This window comes from Nothobranchius furzeri, chromosome 10 (genome assembly GCF_043380555.1).
Source record: "Nothobranchius furzeri strain GRZ-AD chromosome 10, NfurGRZ-RIMD1, whole genome shotgun sequence".
Classification (NCBI taxonomy): domain Eukaryota; kingdom Metazoa; phylum Chordata; class Actinopteri; order Cyprinodontiformes; family Nothobranchiidae; genus Nothobranchius; species Nothobranchius furzeri.
The window spans coordinates 28,590,799-28,609,667 of record NC_091750.1 but is presented as its reverse complement, the minus strand read 5'-3'; the positions used below and the strand labels follow the sequence as shown (position 1 = coordinate 28,609,667).

Here is an 18,869-nt window from a genome sequence, read left to right as displayed (position 1 = left end):
ATTAATATTTTCAGTTGAAGAGACGATGTGTAGTTTTTACCATTAATATCTGAAAATATCCATCGAGATGTTGTTGAAAATAAATTAAATGAATCCCAGTTGTTAAAAAATATTGGCAGCTTTTTAACATACAACCATAAAATACATGGGAACTGGTCTAAGTCTTTGGGCGACGCTGTGTTTCCTTCTACGGGAGCCCGTGATGCCAAAACGATGTACTGATCTGTAACAAGCGATTAAAAAACTTTTGCCATTCATAAACGTTGATGTTTTACACATTTGCTGTGCTGAGCATAAATGAGTACACCCCCTTTTAAAGGTACGAATTTAATCAGCAGATCAAAGAACAAAAGAACAATTTCCAGATTTTTCACCAGGCTGGGCTCTACTGAACACTTGTTTAACTCCATAACATGAAATTAAGGTTAATAATATAACTTGGATCACAAAGTCTTCAGCACCAAGTCTTCTAGGCATGGAATGAACAAGTTGGCGACATATTGCAAAATCTGTCTTCTTCCATTCTTCAAGGATAATCTCTCTTAAAGGCTGGATGGAGAGGGATGCTCAACTTTCTGCTTCAGAACTGCCCACAGGTGTTGGATTGGGTTCAGATCAGCAGACATACGTGGTCGTTCAGTCACCTTCACCCTGTTCTTCTTCAGAAACACAACAGTAGCTCTAGATGTGTGTTTGGATCATTGTCGTCTTAGAAAAGTGCACGACGACCAAGTGCATGGAGTGATGGCAGCATCTTCTCCTTCAGTATAGAGCAGTACATTGTTGAGTTCACGATACCAACAATGAGATGCAGTTCCCAACACCAGCAGCACTCATGCAGCTCACATAAGGACACTGCCACCACCTGGGGTGGACTGGGACCAAAATTCAGCCCTGGCATTTTTACGAATCGTCGGCCCTCCCCATTGGGAGAGCGGTGGGGGGTGTTGCCGCCCGCGGACTCATCTCTAGGCCGAATGTGATATCTAATATAGACTGGGACTGTTAAATTACAAGCAGGGCCAGACCACTGCGACTGGGAGCCCTGGCCTTCCAGATCAGCTCATTCTCCACAGGCAGAGATCAGCAGGACATTAGCTACCTGCTAACGCGGTAAAACAACTCCTACGTTATCGCTCGACCACGTTTTTCTTGCTAAAAACGCTTGAAAAAAACTCTGTTAGCTTCGGGTTACCATGTAGCTAATGTTCTGCAGATCACCAACTGTGGAGTAGTGTCGGCCCAAGCTGGGTAAGCAGCCCACTTGGCTAAGCGGCCCACTGGGACACTGCCAGAATGCCAGATAGGCCAGTCCACCCCTGGCCACCACCATGCTTCACTGTAGGCACCACGCATTTCTCTTTGAAATGCTCACCTCACTTTTTTGTGTTTGCAAATGAACAAATCTTGTTTGCAATAAATGGCCCACTCTACTGTCCACTCCTTGTTCACTCCCCTTTATGATTCATTTTGCTGCCTCACTGCCACATAGGACTGACTGATTAGAGTTTGTTGTTGGCCTCAAGGGCAACTTGCTGGCTTCATTAGCACTTGTAAGTCATTTTGGACAAAAAGGTCTGCTAAGTACATAAACATAAACATTTGTGGGAGTGTTTTGTAGTTTGGTATCTCATAAAAAAGGAAACTAAAGGTTTTCTGACAAATGTAGTGGGGTGTACTCATTTATGCTGAGCACTGTGCTTTTTCACGTGTTGCCAGTGATGAAAGGGAGTCTGATGTGCTTGTCATTTTGCTGAAGGTGAACGATCTGATGTAGTACCCGATCAAAAATTGCACTCCTAGGGATTTTTGACCCTAATGGCTATCTGTTGCATGGTTTCCCTCAGCGCTTTATTAGCCTGGTCACCCGGCTAAGCGTGGTTCCACCCCCCGCTCCTCTACCTTCTCCGCTGACACGGATGCACTTCAGCGAAACGAACCGTGGGCGTCCCCTCCGCTTTACTGACGAGAAACGGTAGCAGAGCGATTCGTGCGCGCCTGCGCTGTCACAGATGAGGAACGGCAGCGGAGCGATTCGTGAGCGCCTGCGCTGTCACAGATGAGGAACGGCAGCGTAACGTTCTGTTGGTCATCAGCTGCAAAAGATTTCTGAGGCTTTTAAAAACTCCCAGCCTGGTTCATTACTCAAAACCGCAATCATGGGTAAGACTGCCGACCTGATTGCTGTCCAGAAGGCCGTCATTGACACCCTCAAGCAAGAGGGTAAGACACAGAAAGAAATTTCTGAATGAATAGGCTGTTCCCAGAGTGCTGTATCAAGGCTCCTCAGTGGGAAACCTGTGGGAAGGAAAAAGTGTGGCAGATCGCTGCACAACGAGAAGAGGTGAACGGACCCTGAGGAAGATTGTGGAGAAGGCCTAATTCCATACCTTGGGCAGTGGACTGAGTCTGGAGTAGAAACATCTAGAGCCACCGTGTACAGGCGTGTGCAGGAAATGGGCTACAGGTGCCGCATTCCCCAGGTCAAGCCACTTTTGAACCAGAAACAGCATCAGAAGCGCCTGACCTGGGCTACAGAGAAGCAGCACTGGACTGTGGCTCAGTGGTCCTGAATTGGAATGTTTATTATGTGAAGTGCCTTGAGACGACTCTGGTCGTGATTTGGCGCTACATAAATAAAATTGAATTGAATTGAATTGGTCCAAAGTACTTTTTTCAGATGAAAGCAAATTTTGCATGTCATTCAGAAATCAAGGTGCCAGAGTCTGGAGGAAGACTGGGCAGAGGGAAATGCCAACATGCCTGAAGTCCAGTGTCAAGTACCCACAGTCAGTGATGGTCTGGGGTGCCATGTCAGCTGCTGGTGTTGGTCCACTGTGTTTTATCAAGGGCAGGGTCCATGCAGCTAGCTATCAGGAGATTTTGGAGCACTTCATGCTTCCATCTGCTGAAAACTTAATGGAGATGAAGATTTCACTTTTCAGCACAACCTGGCGCCTGCTCACAGTGCCAAAACCACTGGTGAATGGTTTACTGACCATGGTAGTACTGTGCTCAACTGGCCTGCCAACTTTCCTGACCTGAACCCCGTAGAGAACCTGTGGGATATTGTGAAGAGAAAGTTGAGAGACGCAAGACCCAACACTCTGGATGAGCTTAAGGCCGCTATCACAGCATCCTGGGCCTCCATAACACCTCAATTCAATTCAGTTCAATTTTATTTATATAGCGCCAAATCACGACAAGAGTCGTCTCAAGGCACTTCACATAATAAACATTCCAATTCAGGTCAGTTCATTAAGCCAATCAGAAATAATGTTTCCTATGTAAGGAACCCAGCAAATTGCATCAAGCCACTGACTAGTGTCAGTGACTATACAGCAATCCTCATACTAAGCAAGCATAAAGCGACAGTGGAGAGGAAAACTCCATTTTAACAGGAAGAAACCTCCAGAGAGTCCTGGCTCAGTATAAGCAGCCATCCTCCACGACTCACTGGGGATCGAGAAGACAGAGCACACACACACACAAACACACACACACACACACACACACACACACACACACACACACACACACACACAGTAGTGTTTCTATGGTTACACCGTGATTGCTTAGTAAATACCGTAAATCCTCTAATACAGGCCCGGGCCTGTATTTGACTCAAGCTCATCAAGCTCCAGGCCTTTATTGGAAGGAGGGCCAGTATTAGAGGCAGGCCTCTATTTCTATTTGAGCAAAATGAACTAATGGTTCGCTGGAGTTTTTGACAATTAAAATTGCGCCCACATTTTCAAAGTTAAACACATTTCTTTTAACAACGGTAGTTTCTGCTTCAGCCATCTCCCCCCTCCCCCTGCGCAGCAGCCGCAAACTCACGGATGCGCCTGCAGCCTCTCTGAGTTCCTGCTGCTCTAAACATTAAAATAATTATTTCATTTTCTGTTCCTCACTTCTGATTACCTTCAGTGGTGTCTGTTTGTTGCAACACCAGGTACAAAAACTAACTTGTTTTTATTTGACTATTTTTCTGTCCTGTCTGTTTATTATCTTCCTGCATCTCCTCTCAATCCTAAAGAGAAACTGCTACCTGGGTTCATATATATTCACCTCATGAGTTACCTTTGAACTGCAGTTCTAATAGATCTACCAACCGCAAAAACAGCGGAGCGCTTGCTGTTTGGCGGCCGTATCAGTGATCAGTGCATCGGAGGACAAGGTGATGCCCGCAGCGCCCCGCTCCACAGCAGCGAAACGCATCAGGCGCAAATAAAAGACAGAAAACATTAAAGGAAATGAACTGACATGAACGATCACGTGTCAGTACCTACGGTCTGGCACAGCGCGTTGCTGATCACAGAGAATGTGATCATACGATAATTCAATAGGCAGCGTGGTTACACAGACGCGGAAGTGATAGCGTCGGTGAAACGCCGGCTGTTCTAGGAAACCCCCGAGCGTTCGAGCGTCAACGAAGTGACACGGAAATGCCGGGCTTTCCAGAAGTAAGTAAGATAACTTACTATGAGCTGATAGTTCGTTGGATTGATCGGTAGGTTGGAAACTCTGATCGTGAATCTGAAGAAACGATGACTGAGTGGTGAGCTGGAAAGGCGACTTCCGTTTATAGCCGCGGTTTGTGACGTAGGTGCGACGTGGAGGGAATCCCCGCGAGGGGCATGCTGGGAGTCCCTACTTCGCGGATTTTCACCTATCGCGGCCAGGTCTGGAACGCATCTACCGCGATAAACGAGGGATTACTGTAGTTCATACAACCCCTACTGCTGCTCTCCAGAGTGTTCTGCAGCATAATCAGCACGTTCTCTTTGAACTTGATAGTGTAATGACCTGGCTGGGGTTGTAAGCCAGGTGCATTCTGGGTATTGTGTTATATGTGTTTCCTATCGTTCTGCTAGTTCCTATGTGCTGATTTGCGTGTTGTGTGAGTGTTATGTAAGCCACAGGGAAGGTGATGTGTGTTCTGTGGAGCGGGTTGAATTAGCATGGTTAACTGACACCATGACTCTGTGTGGTAGGAGCGTGATAGAGGATCGTGTCTGTAGCGTTACAAAGTGTTGAAGAAAAAGCCTCATAAAGGTCTGCTGAATACCTACTGCCTTCTGCTGGTTGATTTGGGGACTACCGCTGGGACGCTCGTACTTGCTTGTTAATTCCATCCGGCCACAATAAGAGACCGGCCATTATTTACCTCCGCTGACTCTGACACCGGCCAAAATTGGAGACCCGGCTTTTAATTGAATACCGGCCTGTATTAGAGGATTTACGGTATTCTATTTGGCGAGAGATAAACTTTATTGTATTTATCCTAGTGGATCTATAATTAAACGGATAAACTAGTAGTAGCACATTCAACATCAAGGAAACAAAAAGTTATTATCAGGAGAGGGAGAAAGTGGTTAGCAGCAGTGTGCTAGACGATGGCCTCCTCCATGAGGCCACCACAGCTCAGCAGAACATCACTGTAGCTTCTTCTGGGGAGAAAAACACTTAGAGAGAAAATAAAGTTAACACCTGAAATAGCAGGAAATAATAAAGTTAAAGAGCAGATAGTAGAAGAAAGCAGTAGAGTGTGAAAAGTGGTCAGTGTATCCTCCAGCAGTCTAAGCCTATAGCAGCATAACTACAGAGATAACTCTGGATAATCTATCCTATTTAGATGGAGGCATGTTGGAGTCAGGGCAAGGGAGAGTCGTCTGTACCGACTGTACACTCCACCTCCCTCTACTCCCCCACTTGTCCTGATCTAGGCTAACATCAGATTTTAACCATAGACCCTATCAAATAAAAATGTTTTGAGCCTATTCTTATAAGTAGACAAGGTGTCTGCCTCACGGACTAAGGCTGGGAGCTGGTTCCACAGGAGAGGAGCCTGATAGCTAAAAGATCTGCCTCCCATCCTAATTTTAGATATTCTGGGAACCACCAGTAGACCTGCAGTCTGAGAGCGAAGTGCTCGATTAGGAACATATGGAACAATCAGATCACTGATGTATGATGGCGCTTGATTATTAAGAGCATCCTGGGCCTCCATAACACCTCAGCAGTGCCACAGGCTGATTGCCTCCATGCCACGCCACATTGAAGCAGTCATTTCTGCAAAAGGATTTTCGACCAAGCATTGAGTGCATAACTGAACATAATTATTTGAAGGGTGACTTTTTTTGTATTAAAAACACTTTTCTTTTATTAGTCGGATGAAATATGCTAATTTTTTGAGATAGGAATTTTTGGTTTTCATGAGCTGTACGCCAGAATCATCAATATTAGAAACAATAAAAGGCTTGAACTACTTCAGTTGTGTGTAATGAATCTAATATATATGAAAGTCTAATGTTTATCAGTACATTACAGTCGATAATGAACTTCATCACAATATGCTAATTTTTGAGAAGGACCTGTATTACGTTGTTAGGCGATGCCATTTATGTCCATTATTGACTCTTTATGGATGTTTGATGACCCACATGACTCCTGCTTTAGGAGTGAGTGTTCCAGAGGAAACAGGCAGATAGAGACTACTGACATAGAAGGGATGCAGGGAATGCTTTACTGATTAACAATCTTTCTGCATCTCAGATATTGAACTGTGACTTTGGTGTAGCGCTTTGAGCATTTCACAGAAATTAGCTAATGTTTTTACAAAAGGATGCAAAACTGTTGCAACATACTTAAAAATCCCAAAAGGTCACTAAGTGTGTGTGTGTGTGTGTGTGTGTGTGTGTGTGTGTGTGTGTGTGTGTGTGTGTGTGTGTGTGTGTGTGTGTGTGTGTGTGTGTGTGTGTTGGGATGTTGGATAAGTATGCTGCAGCTCTAGAATGGAAGATTTCTCCATTTGATGTAGCAGATATATATACAGTGGGGCAAAAAAGTATTTAGTCAGCCACCGATTGTGCAAGTTCTCCCACTTAAAATGATGACAGAGGTCAGTAATTTTCATCATAGGTACACTTCAACTGTGAGAGACAGAATGTGAAAACAAATCCATGAATTCACATGGCAGGATTTTTAAAGAATTTATTTGTAAATCAGGGTGGAAAATAAGTATTTGGTCAATAACAAAAATTCAACTCAATACTTTGTAACATAACCTTTGTTGGCAATAACAGAGGTCAAACGATTACTATAGGTCTTTACCAGGTTTGCACACACAGTAGCTGGTATTTTGGCCCATTCCTCCACGCAGATCTTCTTGAGAGCAGTGATGTTTTGGGGCTGTCGCCGAGCAACACGGACTTTCAACTCCCTCCACAGATTTTCTATGGGGTTGAGGTCTGGAGACTGGCTAGGCCACTCCAGGACTTTCAAATGCTTCTTACGGAGCCACTCCTTTGTTGCCCGGGCGGTGTGTTTGGGATCATTGCCGTGTTGGATGACCCAGCCACGTTTCATCTTCAAAGATCTCACTGATGGAAGGAGGTTTTGGCTCAGAATCTCACCATACATGGCCCCATTCATTCTGTCCTTAACACGGATCAGTCTTCCTGTCCCCTTAGCAGAAAAACAGCCCCAAAGCATGATGTTCCCACCCCCATGCTTCACAGTAGGTATGGTGTTCTTGGGATGCAACTCAGTATTCTTCTTCCTCCAAACACGATGAGTTGAGTTTATACCAAAAAGTTCTACTTTGGTTTCATCTGACCACATGACATTCTCCCAATCCTCTGCTGTATCATCCATGTGCTCTCTGGCAAACTTCAAACGGGCTTGGACATGCACTGGCTTCAGCAGCGGAACACGTCTGGCACTGCAGGATTTGATTCCCTGCCGTTGTAGTGTGTTACTGATGGTGACCTTTGTTACTGTGGTCCCAGCTCTCTCAGGTCATTCACCAGGTCCCCCCGTGTGGTTCTGGGATTCTTGGTCACCGTTCTCATGATCATTTTTACCCCACGGGATGAGATCTTGCGTGGAGCCCCAGATCGAGGGAGATTATCAGTGGTCTTGTATGTCTTCCATTTTCTGATAATTGCTCCCACAGTTGATTTTTTTCACACCAAGCTGCTTGCCTATTGTAGATTCACTCTTCCCAGTCTGGTGCAGGTCTACAATTCTTTTCCTGGTGTCCTTCGAAAGCTCTTTGGTCTTGGCCATAGTGGAGTTTGGAGTCTGACTGTTTGAGGCTGTGGACAGGTGTCTTTTATACAGATAATGAGTTCAAACAGGTGCCATTAATACAGGTAACGAGTGGAGGACAGAAAAGCTTCTTAAAGAAGTCGTTACAGGTCTGTGAGAGCCAGAGATTTTCCTTGTTTGAAGTGACCAAATACTTATTTTCCACCCTGATTAACAAATAAATTCTTTAAAAATCTTGCCATGGGAATTCATGGATTTTTTTTCACATTCTGTCTCTCACAGTTGAAGTGTACCTATGATGTAAATTACTGACCTCTGTCATCGGTGGCTGACTAAATACTTTTTTGCCCCACTGTGTATGTATGTATGTATGTATATATATATATATATATATATATATATATATATATATATATATATATATATATATAAAGGTGAATGGGTTACCTCAAATGCATTACTGAGGTTAAGGATCCCCTGTGACAATGTCATGAGCTCTCTAATACAGTCCTCTGCCAGTAATGCATTCTCATCATTGTGCTCTAATGTTGTGCAGTGGTTTCAAGTCGTTCCCTACAAAAAGCTGCATTATTAGAAAACAGACAGCGCTCAACACCCTGGGTTACTCAAATCATTTTCAGGCCACAAATCTGATTTCATCTCATGTTGAACTGATGTAGTTGTTGCCAAGCAGTTAAAAAGCAGGTCACATCCATTAAGTTTTACCCAAAAAATGCTCATTATACTGAAGCGTTTTACTGTGTAATACAATTATAATTATATTCTTTATATTTATAAGCCTGTTCAGAAAACCATGGAAACCTAAAGAACATTATCTACTAAAGCCGAGCTTAACCCGAAAAGATTCATTTGTTTTCTCGCATTTTGTTTGGTGAAGTTTTTCTTTAAAATGAGAAATCGCTGCTCGCTCTCTGATCCATCCTGCTCACACTCTCCGACGGAAGAGGAGAGCATGCGCTGATGGCCCAATCACCGGACACACGGCAGCGTTAGAAGCAGATGGCAGCTTGTTAATCAATTTCCACAGACAATTAAGACACATTTTCGCCTAATTTACTCACTGACAACGCAAAAAAATTAATTAATAAATAAATTATGTATTGTCCGCATATACTGTCCAAATATTGATGACCCTCCATTCTTTCATAATTTTTTCTCTGTACTCTCCAAACACTTGGACTGTCCACTTATACTTGGAGGTGATTTTAATTTTTGGATGGACACTTTAACAGACAGGCTCAGTACAGCTGGGACTCAGCGCAGTTGGCAATCCACTAACATAGTTAAACAGTACATGATGTACATTATGGGCTTTGTGATGCATGGCGATCTCTTCATCCTAACCGTAGAAAGTATACTTTTTTCTCACACGTACATCACTCTCATTCACGTTTGGATTATTTTCTAGTCAGCAGCTCATTGTTGGCTAACATTTCAGACACTGAGATACACCCCATAGCTGTCAGCGACCATGCTCCGGTTTCTTTAACTCTGGTAAACAAGAAGACAATCCCACCAAACAAAAACTGGAGGTTTAATACATCACTGCTTAAAGACGAAGGTTTTATTGAGTTTTTTTTTAAAGAGTGGGCTTTACATTTAGAACATAATGACCTGCCTGGAACATCAGCATCTATTCTCTGGGAGGCAGGAAAGGCAGTGATGAGAGGTAAAATAATCTCTTTCTCATCACATAAGAAAAAAACAGAAAACAAACGTATTCAGGAGTTAGAAGAAATCATCAAGTCTTTAGAGGCATCCACAGAAGAAGAGTTACCCCCAAATTCCACTACCTGCGCTCCGCTCCGCTCCGACACGAACTCCGGAGCAAAATCGGTCCCGTTGTAGTCAATCAGAGCAATTCCACTACTGCGGCCGTGCTCCGGCAGCGCGGCGCCGTGCGCCGCCCTCTGTTCCGGCGTCTGGCAAAAATAGAATCGATCCTATTTTCGCCGGACGCTGGAGCACCTCCGCAGTAAATGGACAGAAATCACAACTGCCCAACAGGAAAAGGAGCAAGCACAACTTCCGTTTTTCACAATAAATCGATAAACAAAATGCATTTTTTGTTTCATATGCACAGGTTTAACAACTTTTAACAACTATCAATGGTGACTGAAGTTTAAATGCACAAAGGTAAGTCATAAATACAGTTTCTACTATCAAAGTAGTCACACTTTGCTGATCCAAACACTGCTGATCTCTCAACACAAATGATGGGCAGATTAAACAGTTCATGCCGATGCTTCTTCCACACAACGGGTGTTTGGATCTAACTTCCGCGTTTATTGCTTGGACTGTATTGCAAGATCTCGAAAATCCTGCGCATGCTTGTTTGCCCACCTCAGGTCTGCGCACCGGAGCGGAGCCGTTGTAGAGCAGGTAGCAGTAAAAATTGAGTTCGGAAGCGAGCGGCTGCAGAAGGCGGGGGCGGACCGGAGCGGAGGTAGTGGAATTTGGGGGTAAATGAGCAAATTACGATAAGCTAAATTAGAACTTCTTGGAATTATTGACAAAAAGACACCATTTTTAGCACAAAGACTACGATTAGAAAACTTTGAACATAGTAATAAATCAGGTAAATTTTTGGCTAGCCAGTTAAAAATGAATAAAGTGAAAACTACCATATCTGCTGTTAAAGACTCAACCGGGAATATAGTTTATGACCCTGAAAGAATAAACAACACTTTCAGAGACTTTTACCAAACTTTGTACTCACCACAGATAAACCCATCAGATAACGAGATCAATGAGTTCCTTGACAGGATAACACTTCCTAAATTATCAGACAGCCAAGCTACAGTCCTGGACTCGCCACTAACATCAGCTGAGCTCCAGGAAGCCCTTAAATCCATGACTAATAGGAAAGCTCCAGGTCCAGACGGGTTTTCAGCAGAGTTCTACAAAGAATTCTGGATCATTCTGGCTTCAACATTTTTCAGAATGGTGAGGGAAATTGAAGAGAGCGGCAGATTACAGCCAAACATGAATACAGCCAATAATAGTCTCTTGTTAAAACCAGGCAAAGACCCGGCATTTCCTACCAGCTATCACTCAATTTCTCTTATTAATGTTGATCTCAAAATAATTTGTAAAGTCCTGGCAACAAGATTAGAGAAGGTAACCCCCTTCATAATACACCCTGACCAAACTGGTTTCATTAAGGGTAGACAGTCATCCACTAACTCACATAGATTACTTAATTTGATAGATTTCTCTTACAGTAGAAACATAGAAACTAGTATATTATCTCTAGATGCAGAAAAGGCTTTTGATAGAGTTAATTGGAAGTTCTTATTTGCAACTTTACATACATTTGGTTTTGGGAACTTCTTCATAAACTGGCTACAAACATTATACAGTTCACCAACTGCACGTGTAAGGACAAACGACCAAATATCAGCTAGCTTCTGTCTTCAGAAGGGGAACAGGCAGGGATGCCCACTCTCCCCCTCACTGTTTGCTATTTTTATCGAACCACTAGCGGCAGCAATTAGGCAAACAACAGATATTAAAGGGATAGATTGTAAGAAAAATAGAACATAAGATCAGTCTTTATGCAGATGATGTTTTACTCTTTCTCCAGAATTCTCAATCCTCTCTCTCCCATTCAATAGAACTGATAAACTCTTTTTCAAGGTTTTTCAGATTACTCTATAAACTGGTTAAAATCCACAGTTCTACCAATTAATTTCTCTTTTGTCAATTTGCTTAATACACAATTGGAGTCAGGAAATATCACATACCTGGGAATTAATATCTCTCCCAAGCTGGCAGATCTAACCAAACTAAACTACATCCCACTTTTAAGGAAAGTGGAAGATGATCTTGCAAGATGTAAATCCTTACCGATATCACTCATGGGGAGAGTTGCTACAATTAAAATGATGGTCTTACCCAGAATAAATTACTTATTTTCAATGATTCCAAACAAACCACCAGCTGACTGGTTTAAATCTCTGGACTCCTCAATTACCAAATTCCCTTGGCAGGATAAACCTCAACGAATTAGCTTAGAAATGCTTCAGAAGACCAAAGACAGAGGAGGACTGGATTTAACCAACTTTTATTATTATTTCTTAGCCAACAGGCTGCAATATATAGCAAGATGGTTGCAAGATAACCCACTAGATGAGTCTTGGTTAGATATAGAACAGACACTTTGCAATACGATAGAGCTTTCAGACTTACCATTTATTAGCTCAAGCATAAGAAAACATGAAAGCTTCAAAAGTATTAGTATCAGCACCTCTCTGACAGCATGGTGGGAGTATCTTAAAATGACAGTCTTCACTAGTACCATGCAGACGCACACCTATCTGGAATAATCCTGACATTTTGCAAAATAACCAAATGATGAACCTTCCGGACTGTAAAAATAAAGGAATCCCATACCTGGAACACATATATGAAGGATTGGACTTCATCCCATTTAATCGAATAGTCTCCCAATTTAGAATGGATAAGAATAGCTTTTTAGAATATCACCAAATTAAATCTGTAGTCAAGCAAAAATTTAAGCTCAATAAAATAGAATTACAAACACCACCAAGGGTATTAGACTTCTATAATCTCAACCCCCAGAACTACTGTCTAAAGTATATAAGACACTGTCCAAAATAGACGATAGAATAGCAATCGCTATTGAAAAATGGGAGGTGGATCTATCAGTTAGCTTTGACCAGAACTTCTGTTCCCAAACTTGTTTAAAAACTTTTCAAATGATCAGACACCCCAATTTACAATTAATTCAGAACAAAATTCTATGCAGAGTACACTATACAGGTCATTGCATGTTCAAGATGGGGTTTGTGTCATCTGACACCTGTACACACTGCACAAGCAACGTTCCTGACAATTACATTCACTCACTGTGGTCCTGTCCACCTGTCCAGAAATTTTGGGGTAGAGTGTGTGAGGATCTGTCAAAATGTTCAAGTGGTGCTCGCTACAGAACCACAAAGGCGGAGCTGCACCAGAAGGTGGAGCTGCACCAGAGTCAGCCCCGCCCATTCCAGAATCAGCCCCGCCCATTCTATCAGAGTCAGTCCAATTCCTTCCAGTTGTCAGACTTTATAGCATTCTGGAACCAAAGAGGGTGTTATAGCTAAAAAATGCAAGATTGAGGACGGAGTTGAGAAGTGAATTGAACAGTTTTTGTAAAGGTTCCATATAATAAAAATCTAACTTTTGGAACTTTTAATCATGTTATATTGTCATTTCCTCATAAGAAACACGCCAAAGCCATTTTTGGCCTCATTCATGCATTTTCTTCCCATCTCAGCTTCAATTTGGTCTCCTCCCCCGAAGCGGGTCTGGACTTGGTTCTCAAATCTGGATATTCTGTGAATTTTCTGACAAATTATTTCTGAAATGACTTCTACTGAGACACCGCCGGAAAAATCATACATCCCATCTACAAAGACACACCGGATAGCACAATCAAATGTAATGCCACCCAACTTTTATCAGATGTGGTGGTGTAGTGGTTATGGTGTCAGGTTGACATGCAGTTTTGCGCAGGTTCGCCTCCCAGTAGTGGAAATATTCTATAACCCCTTTTCCTATTTCTAGCTACACTTGCCAGTACTATGTTTACAACAATTTATTGGTATGCCGTTTAACATATAATGACTAATGTGGTTTTTTATTTATTCATTCGTTTATTTAGCCAGCGTGAGTCCATCTGTGAGCAGAGTTTCAACTAAAATGCTGTTTAGGAACGACCAAATACAAAGAACTTGTAGAGACATAAATATTTAGCTGAAAATGAACATTACAACTAAAATATGAACAAATTAAATGTTTCAGCTGGCTAAATAGATTGTTGCCGACCCCACCGAGAATCCAACCAGCATCAGCTGAGGGGAAAGCAAAACTTAAATCAGACGATCTTGCCACTGGACTACCAGAACCCACATGGTATTGTTACATGCTGTTGTACAGGAGTTTTGTTAGAGTGGCTGTGGGCAGATATTCGCTAAAAGAAACCTTTTCATTTCGGAATATATTCAGACTTTGTCATGTAGCAAGTTATATTTATCTTGTTTAATTGGAGCATAGAACATAGCATTAACGACTGTAAACTAGTAACAGCCGTAATTCATGTGGGTCAGGTTAGTTTGCGATAAAGTTGAAAAACAAAAACGGAAGTCAGTGGGCTAGGCTGAGTTTGCGTGAATGGGCGGGGCTGACTCTGGTGCAGCTCCACCTTATGGTGCAGCTCCGCCTTTGTAGTTCTGCAGCGAGCACCCTCTCAAAATGTTTGAAATGTCATATCCCAACTTCCCCCTCTCTTTGTTTACTGGGAAACCTGGACGATGTGCCGATTGAAACATCTTTGGTTCACGTGGTTCGGACTGCCATATGCATCACTAAGAAAACTATCCTCTTGAATTGGAAAAATAGAGAAACTCTCTGCATTAACCAGTATAGAAATCTTTTTTTAGATCATATTACACTTGATTTCGCCTCTGCGTCCACTTCAAATCAATCTCTCTGGGCTCCTTTGATCGGTTCCATCACGTAGCGATGATGGGGGACCATTAATATTGTCCTGCGGGATGATGTAGGTGGGGGGGAGGGTTTGAGTTTGGAGTATCCGGATGTTCCCTGGAGGTGGGTTCACTGGGGGTGTCTGGGACTGGGGGGCCATTGCCCCCCTCTGGAGGTGCTTGGGTTGCCTCGGGGGGTGGACTATTGGCGGTTGTGAGTGGGGCCCCTTGGAGGTCTTGGCGGCGGCCATGGGTCACTGCCTGGCAGCTTTGTTGCCCCTGGGCAGGTCTGGGTGGGGGCCTGGGGGCTTGGGGTGTAGGGGTGGCCGGCCCCGTGGGGGGATCTGGGCGGGGCCGTGGGGGTTGGGTCCGTGGGGGTCGGGTCCTTACATGTATGCTGCCGGGAAGAAGGCAGGAACATGCAGCAGTGCCTGGCCCGGGTTCAAGGGCCTCGGGTAGACCTTGGCTCCTCTGCTGTCCCATCACAGGGGAGGGGGAGGTCCAGGAGGGGGAGGACCGGGGGAGGTCCAGGAGGGGGAGGACCCAACCTTACCTGGATGTCCTATGTCTTATATATTCTGGAAGTTGTGCAAATGCAGGGATGGGCATAGATATTTTGCTGGGTTGGGGCTGGGTTGGTGCCCTCGGACTCCGTGAGGCTCTGCAATGCTGCTGCTTTGGGCCCTGGCAGGATGGGCTGGGGTCTCCATGCCCTGGGTGGCAATTTGACAACACAGGTGCCTATTGGGGCCAGTGGGGGAGCTGGCTCCCTGGAGGGCTAAGCCCAACCAGCCATTCCTCCCCATCCCTGCATATTTTTCTCCTCCTGCTCCCTCACATCATCACACAAACATGCACATAGGACCTTGGGGGGTGGACAAGTCAGGGAGTGCGGGTATGGACCCATTTTTGTCTTTGGTTGTATGTGCATGTGTGAGCATGAGGGAGGGAGTGTGCAACTGTGTTTGTGTATGACTGTATATGTCAGGTGGGGCCTTTGACTCCTCTCTTCTCCTGGGACTTCTTTTGATGATATAGATCTTCGTCTCCCCTCCCCCTGCCACACCTGGTGTGGGGTGTGGTGCCTTGGTCTGCCTGAATGTTCGTGGCTCCCGGGTCAGGGTGTTTAAGATTTTTGGTGTCTGCTTGATCAAGGAAAACTTGAAGCCAACAGAAAACAGAAGCCAACACTCTCAAATGGTTTTCCCCTGTGGTTGCCTGGTGGGGTCTGGGTCCCTGGGCTCTGCTGGGTCCCCGGCAGGGGTGGTCGCCCCTGGGTCCCGGGCTCGGCCGACTAGGGGGTGGGAGGCTGCGGGCAGGCCTGTGGGCTTGCCGCTGATATCTCCCGGGACTCTGCCGGCTGCTGGTTGTGGACCCCTGGGGCGATCCTCTGTGCCTCTCGAGGGGGGCGGGAGCCTTTCTGGTTGCAGTCTCCTTGGGGGTTCCTGTGTTCTGGGGCAGCGCCTGGATCTCTGGGACTTGGGGCTCCCCCCGTCTCCTACACATCTTTGGGGGGCAGATCTGTGGTCCCTCACACTCTATTGGACACTCCTATAGAGAAACCTTACATAAACAAGCGTGTGTACACACACAGGTGCTCACATGGTGCTCTCAAAAGTATGGGCTTGGGCACGTTCAACACATGTCTTAAGGCTGTGGTTGGCACTAAATGCACTGTGATTTATTATCGTGTGATTGTTCAGTTAAACAATGTTGATTTTATATTTCATCATCAGGTTGACGCAGTGATCGCTTGCTCCTGATGTATTGTTGTGTGTCCCATTTTTTTCTATTCTTCCTCTATCTGCAGGTCTAGTAGCAGACTCTTACTCATTATTGTTTATTTTTGTGGAACCCTCACCCCCTTCCACCCTCTATCTTCCCCTCTTGTCTTTTCCTTTCTCTTTCACCTCTGACTCTGTGTCTGGTCGGAAGTACAAAGCATTCAACAACAATAACAATAAAGTTTAAAGTATCAGGCGTGACATTAAAAGCAGACGCTTTGATGCTCCACCTGAGAGTAAATCTGTAAGGCTTGTTACCAGCATTCAGACATCAATTCCATTTGCTTCACAGCCAGACAGGACACGGTTAAAAATAATAATAAATTAAAGAGAGAAATTTTTGACTTTTGTTAAACCAGACATTTACAGCAGTCAATAAGAGCAAAGGAAATACTGTGAAATTCACTATTTATCGATTTATTACTAATACAAATAGCCTCAGTTATATAAAATATGTTTCTCTTTTTAATTAGTTGAACTCAGTAGACAGTAAGGTAATGACTGCATTAATCAAAGCCAACTACTGGCTCTGACTACACCTTATGCTAATTCTTTTTCTTTAACCTAAAGAAAACCATTTGTTTGAGAGTGTTGGCTTCTGTTTGCTGCTTTAGTGGTACTCGTTTTCCTGACACAAAGCCTGAAAGAACTGGACCCAAAGTTCTGTACTGGCTCCAAACCAGAACTCGAGCCTTTTTTCTGGGAAAAGTGGTTTGTGTGGTCTATTGAGGAAATGCGCTGGAGCTTGGTCAGTTCAAACCAGACGCAAGTTCTCTGGCCTGAAGGGAAGTAAGTGGCAGGAAATGAAAGAAAATGTGATTATTGATGGCCCTCGAGGCAATCCAAGTAAACGAGTGTTTGTTTCCTTCCTTTAATTGTAAAGGTTACAAAGAATGTGGATGAATAAGAATAAACAGGAAGAATGAAAGGAACAAGCTGTTTTATTGTGGGAATTCAAGTGAACATGAAAGTCTAGATAGAATATTTTGTTAAAAATAGTAAAGATTAAGCAATGTGACAAGTTTCTGCTTTTTGCAGATAATGTGGTCCTGTTGGCTGCATCGGACAGTGATCTTTAGCTTTCACAGGAGTGGTTCGCAGCCGAGTGTGAAGCAGCTGGCATGAGAATCAGCTCCTCCAAATCCGGGACCATGGTCTTAAATCGGAAAAGGGTAGAATGCCTTCTCCAGGTCAGGCGCGAGGTCCTGCCTCATGTGGAGGAGTTTAAGTATCTCTGGGTCTTGTTCACAAGTGAGGGAAAGATGGAGCGTGAGATTTATAGGCGGATTGGTGCTGCGTCTGCAGTGATGTGGGTGTTGTTCCGATCTGTCCTGGTGAAGAGAGAGCTGAGCTCCTGATTTACCGGTTGATCTACATTCCTAGCCTCACCTATGGTCATGAGCTTTGGGTAGTGACCAAAAGAACGAGATCACGGAAACAAGCGGCCGAAATGAGTTCTCCGCAGGGTGTCTCTTAAATATAGAGTGAGAAACTCTGTCATCCGAGAGGGGCTCGGAGTAGACCAAGCCCCCACAATGCGGCTCAAAAATTGAGCCCAACCCGGAATTACCAAAAATTGCAGTTCCACCCTCATCCACTAGGGGCTGGTGTCAGAAGCGAGCAAATCCTCATTGACTCCCATGTTAAAAATACCAATTTCACAGCAGATATAAACATGTTTACAGCCTGGTACCAAAACATGTTTTAGGTTTAAATGATCTAGTTTACACTCATGACAACTCTGAGGGGGGGTGAATTTTTTTCTCACTCTTCTGTTTAAGTGTATTAAAAGCCTAAAATTCTGTATAATTAATGAGCATCAGACCCACGTGACCACAGAGCTAGCTCCGGGGAAAGGCCTCAGTAGAGCCTCGGTCTGGCTTGGAAACTGTTCTGGCATTTTGAGTCTCTGTGTTTATGTATTCTTTTTGGATATTTTTGTGCAATTGTTGGACAAAATGACTTGCTGTGGCATTAATTGCACTAATAGAGCGTCCAAGAAGTCTCCACTCCATTTTTTTCGGTAAGTAAAATTATATTTATGTAATTTAGGTCACTGCCGAGCTGAGCTTAGATTTTAACATGTACTGTTTAACCATGAAATTTAAATGTAATAGGGTAAAACCCAGTGCATTTAACATAATGCAGCACTTTAGAAAATGGGTTGAAATATAACATGTTGGTGGAGCTGGGTTCCCACTATCGGCTTGTGGAGCTCTCGGGAGACCGATGTTTTCCACCAGTTTCTCCCCTCCCCGCAGCTCGGAGCATCTCTGTCTGATCGCGGCTTCTGTCTGCTGCGCGGGCTGCCGGCCTGCTTGTGGTCCTCCCCTCCCCGCAGTTCGGTGCATCTCTGTCTGATCACGGCTTCTGTCTGCTGCGCGGGCTGCCTGCTTTCAGCAGCTTTCGTGAGACCTCTGTGTTCCACCCGGTTTTACCCGGCGGTCAGCCCAGCGTATCTCCGACTCAGAAGCTCTGGTGTTGTACACAGTTAATTCCGGTTGTAGCTAGGTTG

The 18,869-nt window shown here is 44.2% G+C and overlaps 1 protein-coding gene across 6 annotated transcripts in view; it reads left to right on the top strand.

The window, feature by feature from the left end:
• The window catches only part of LOC107387199 (smoothelin-like protein 2), a 103,414-nt gene that overhangs the window by 45,806 nt on the left and 38,739 nt on the right, over positions 1–18,869 (top strand). The window lies entirely within an intron of this gene.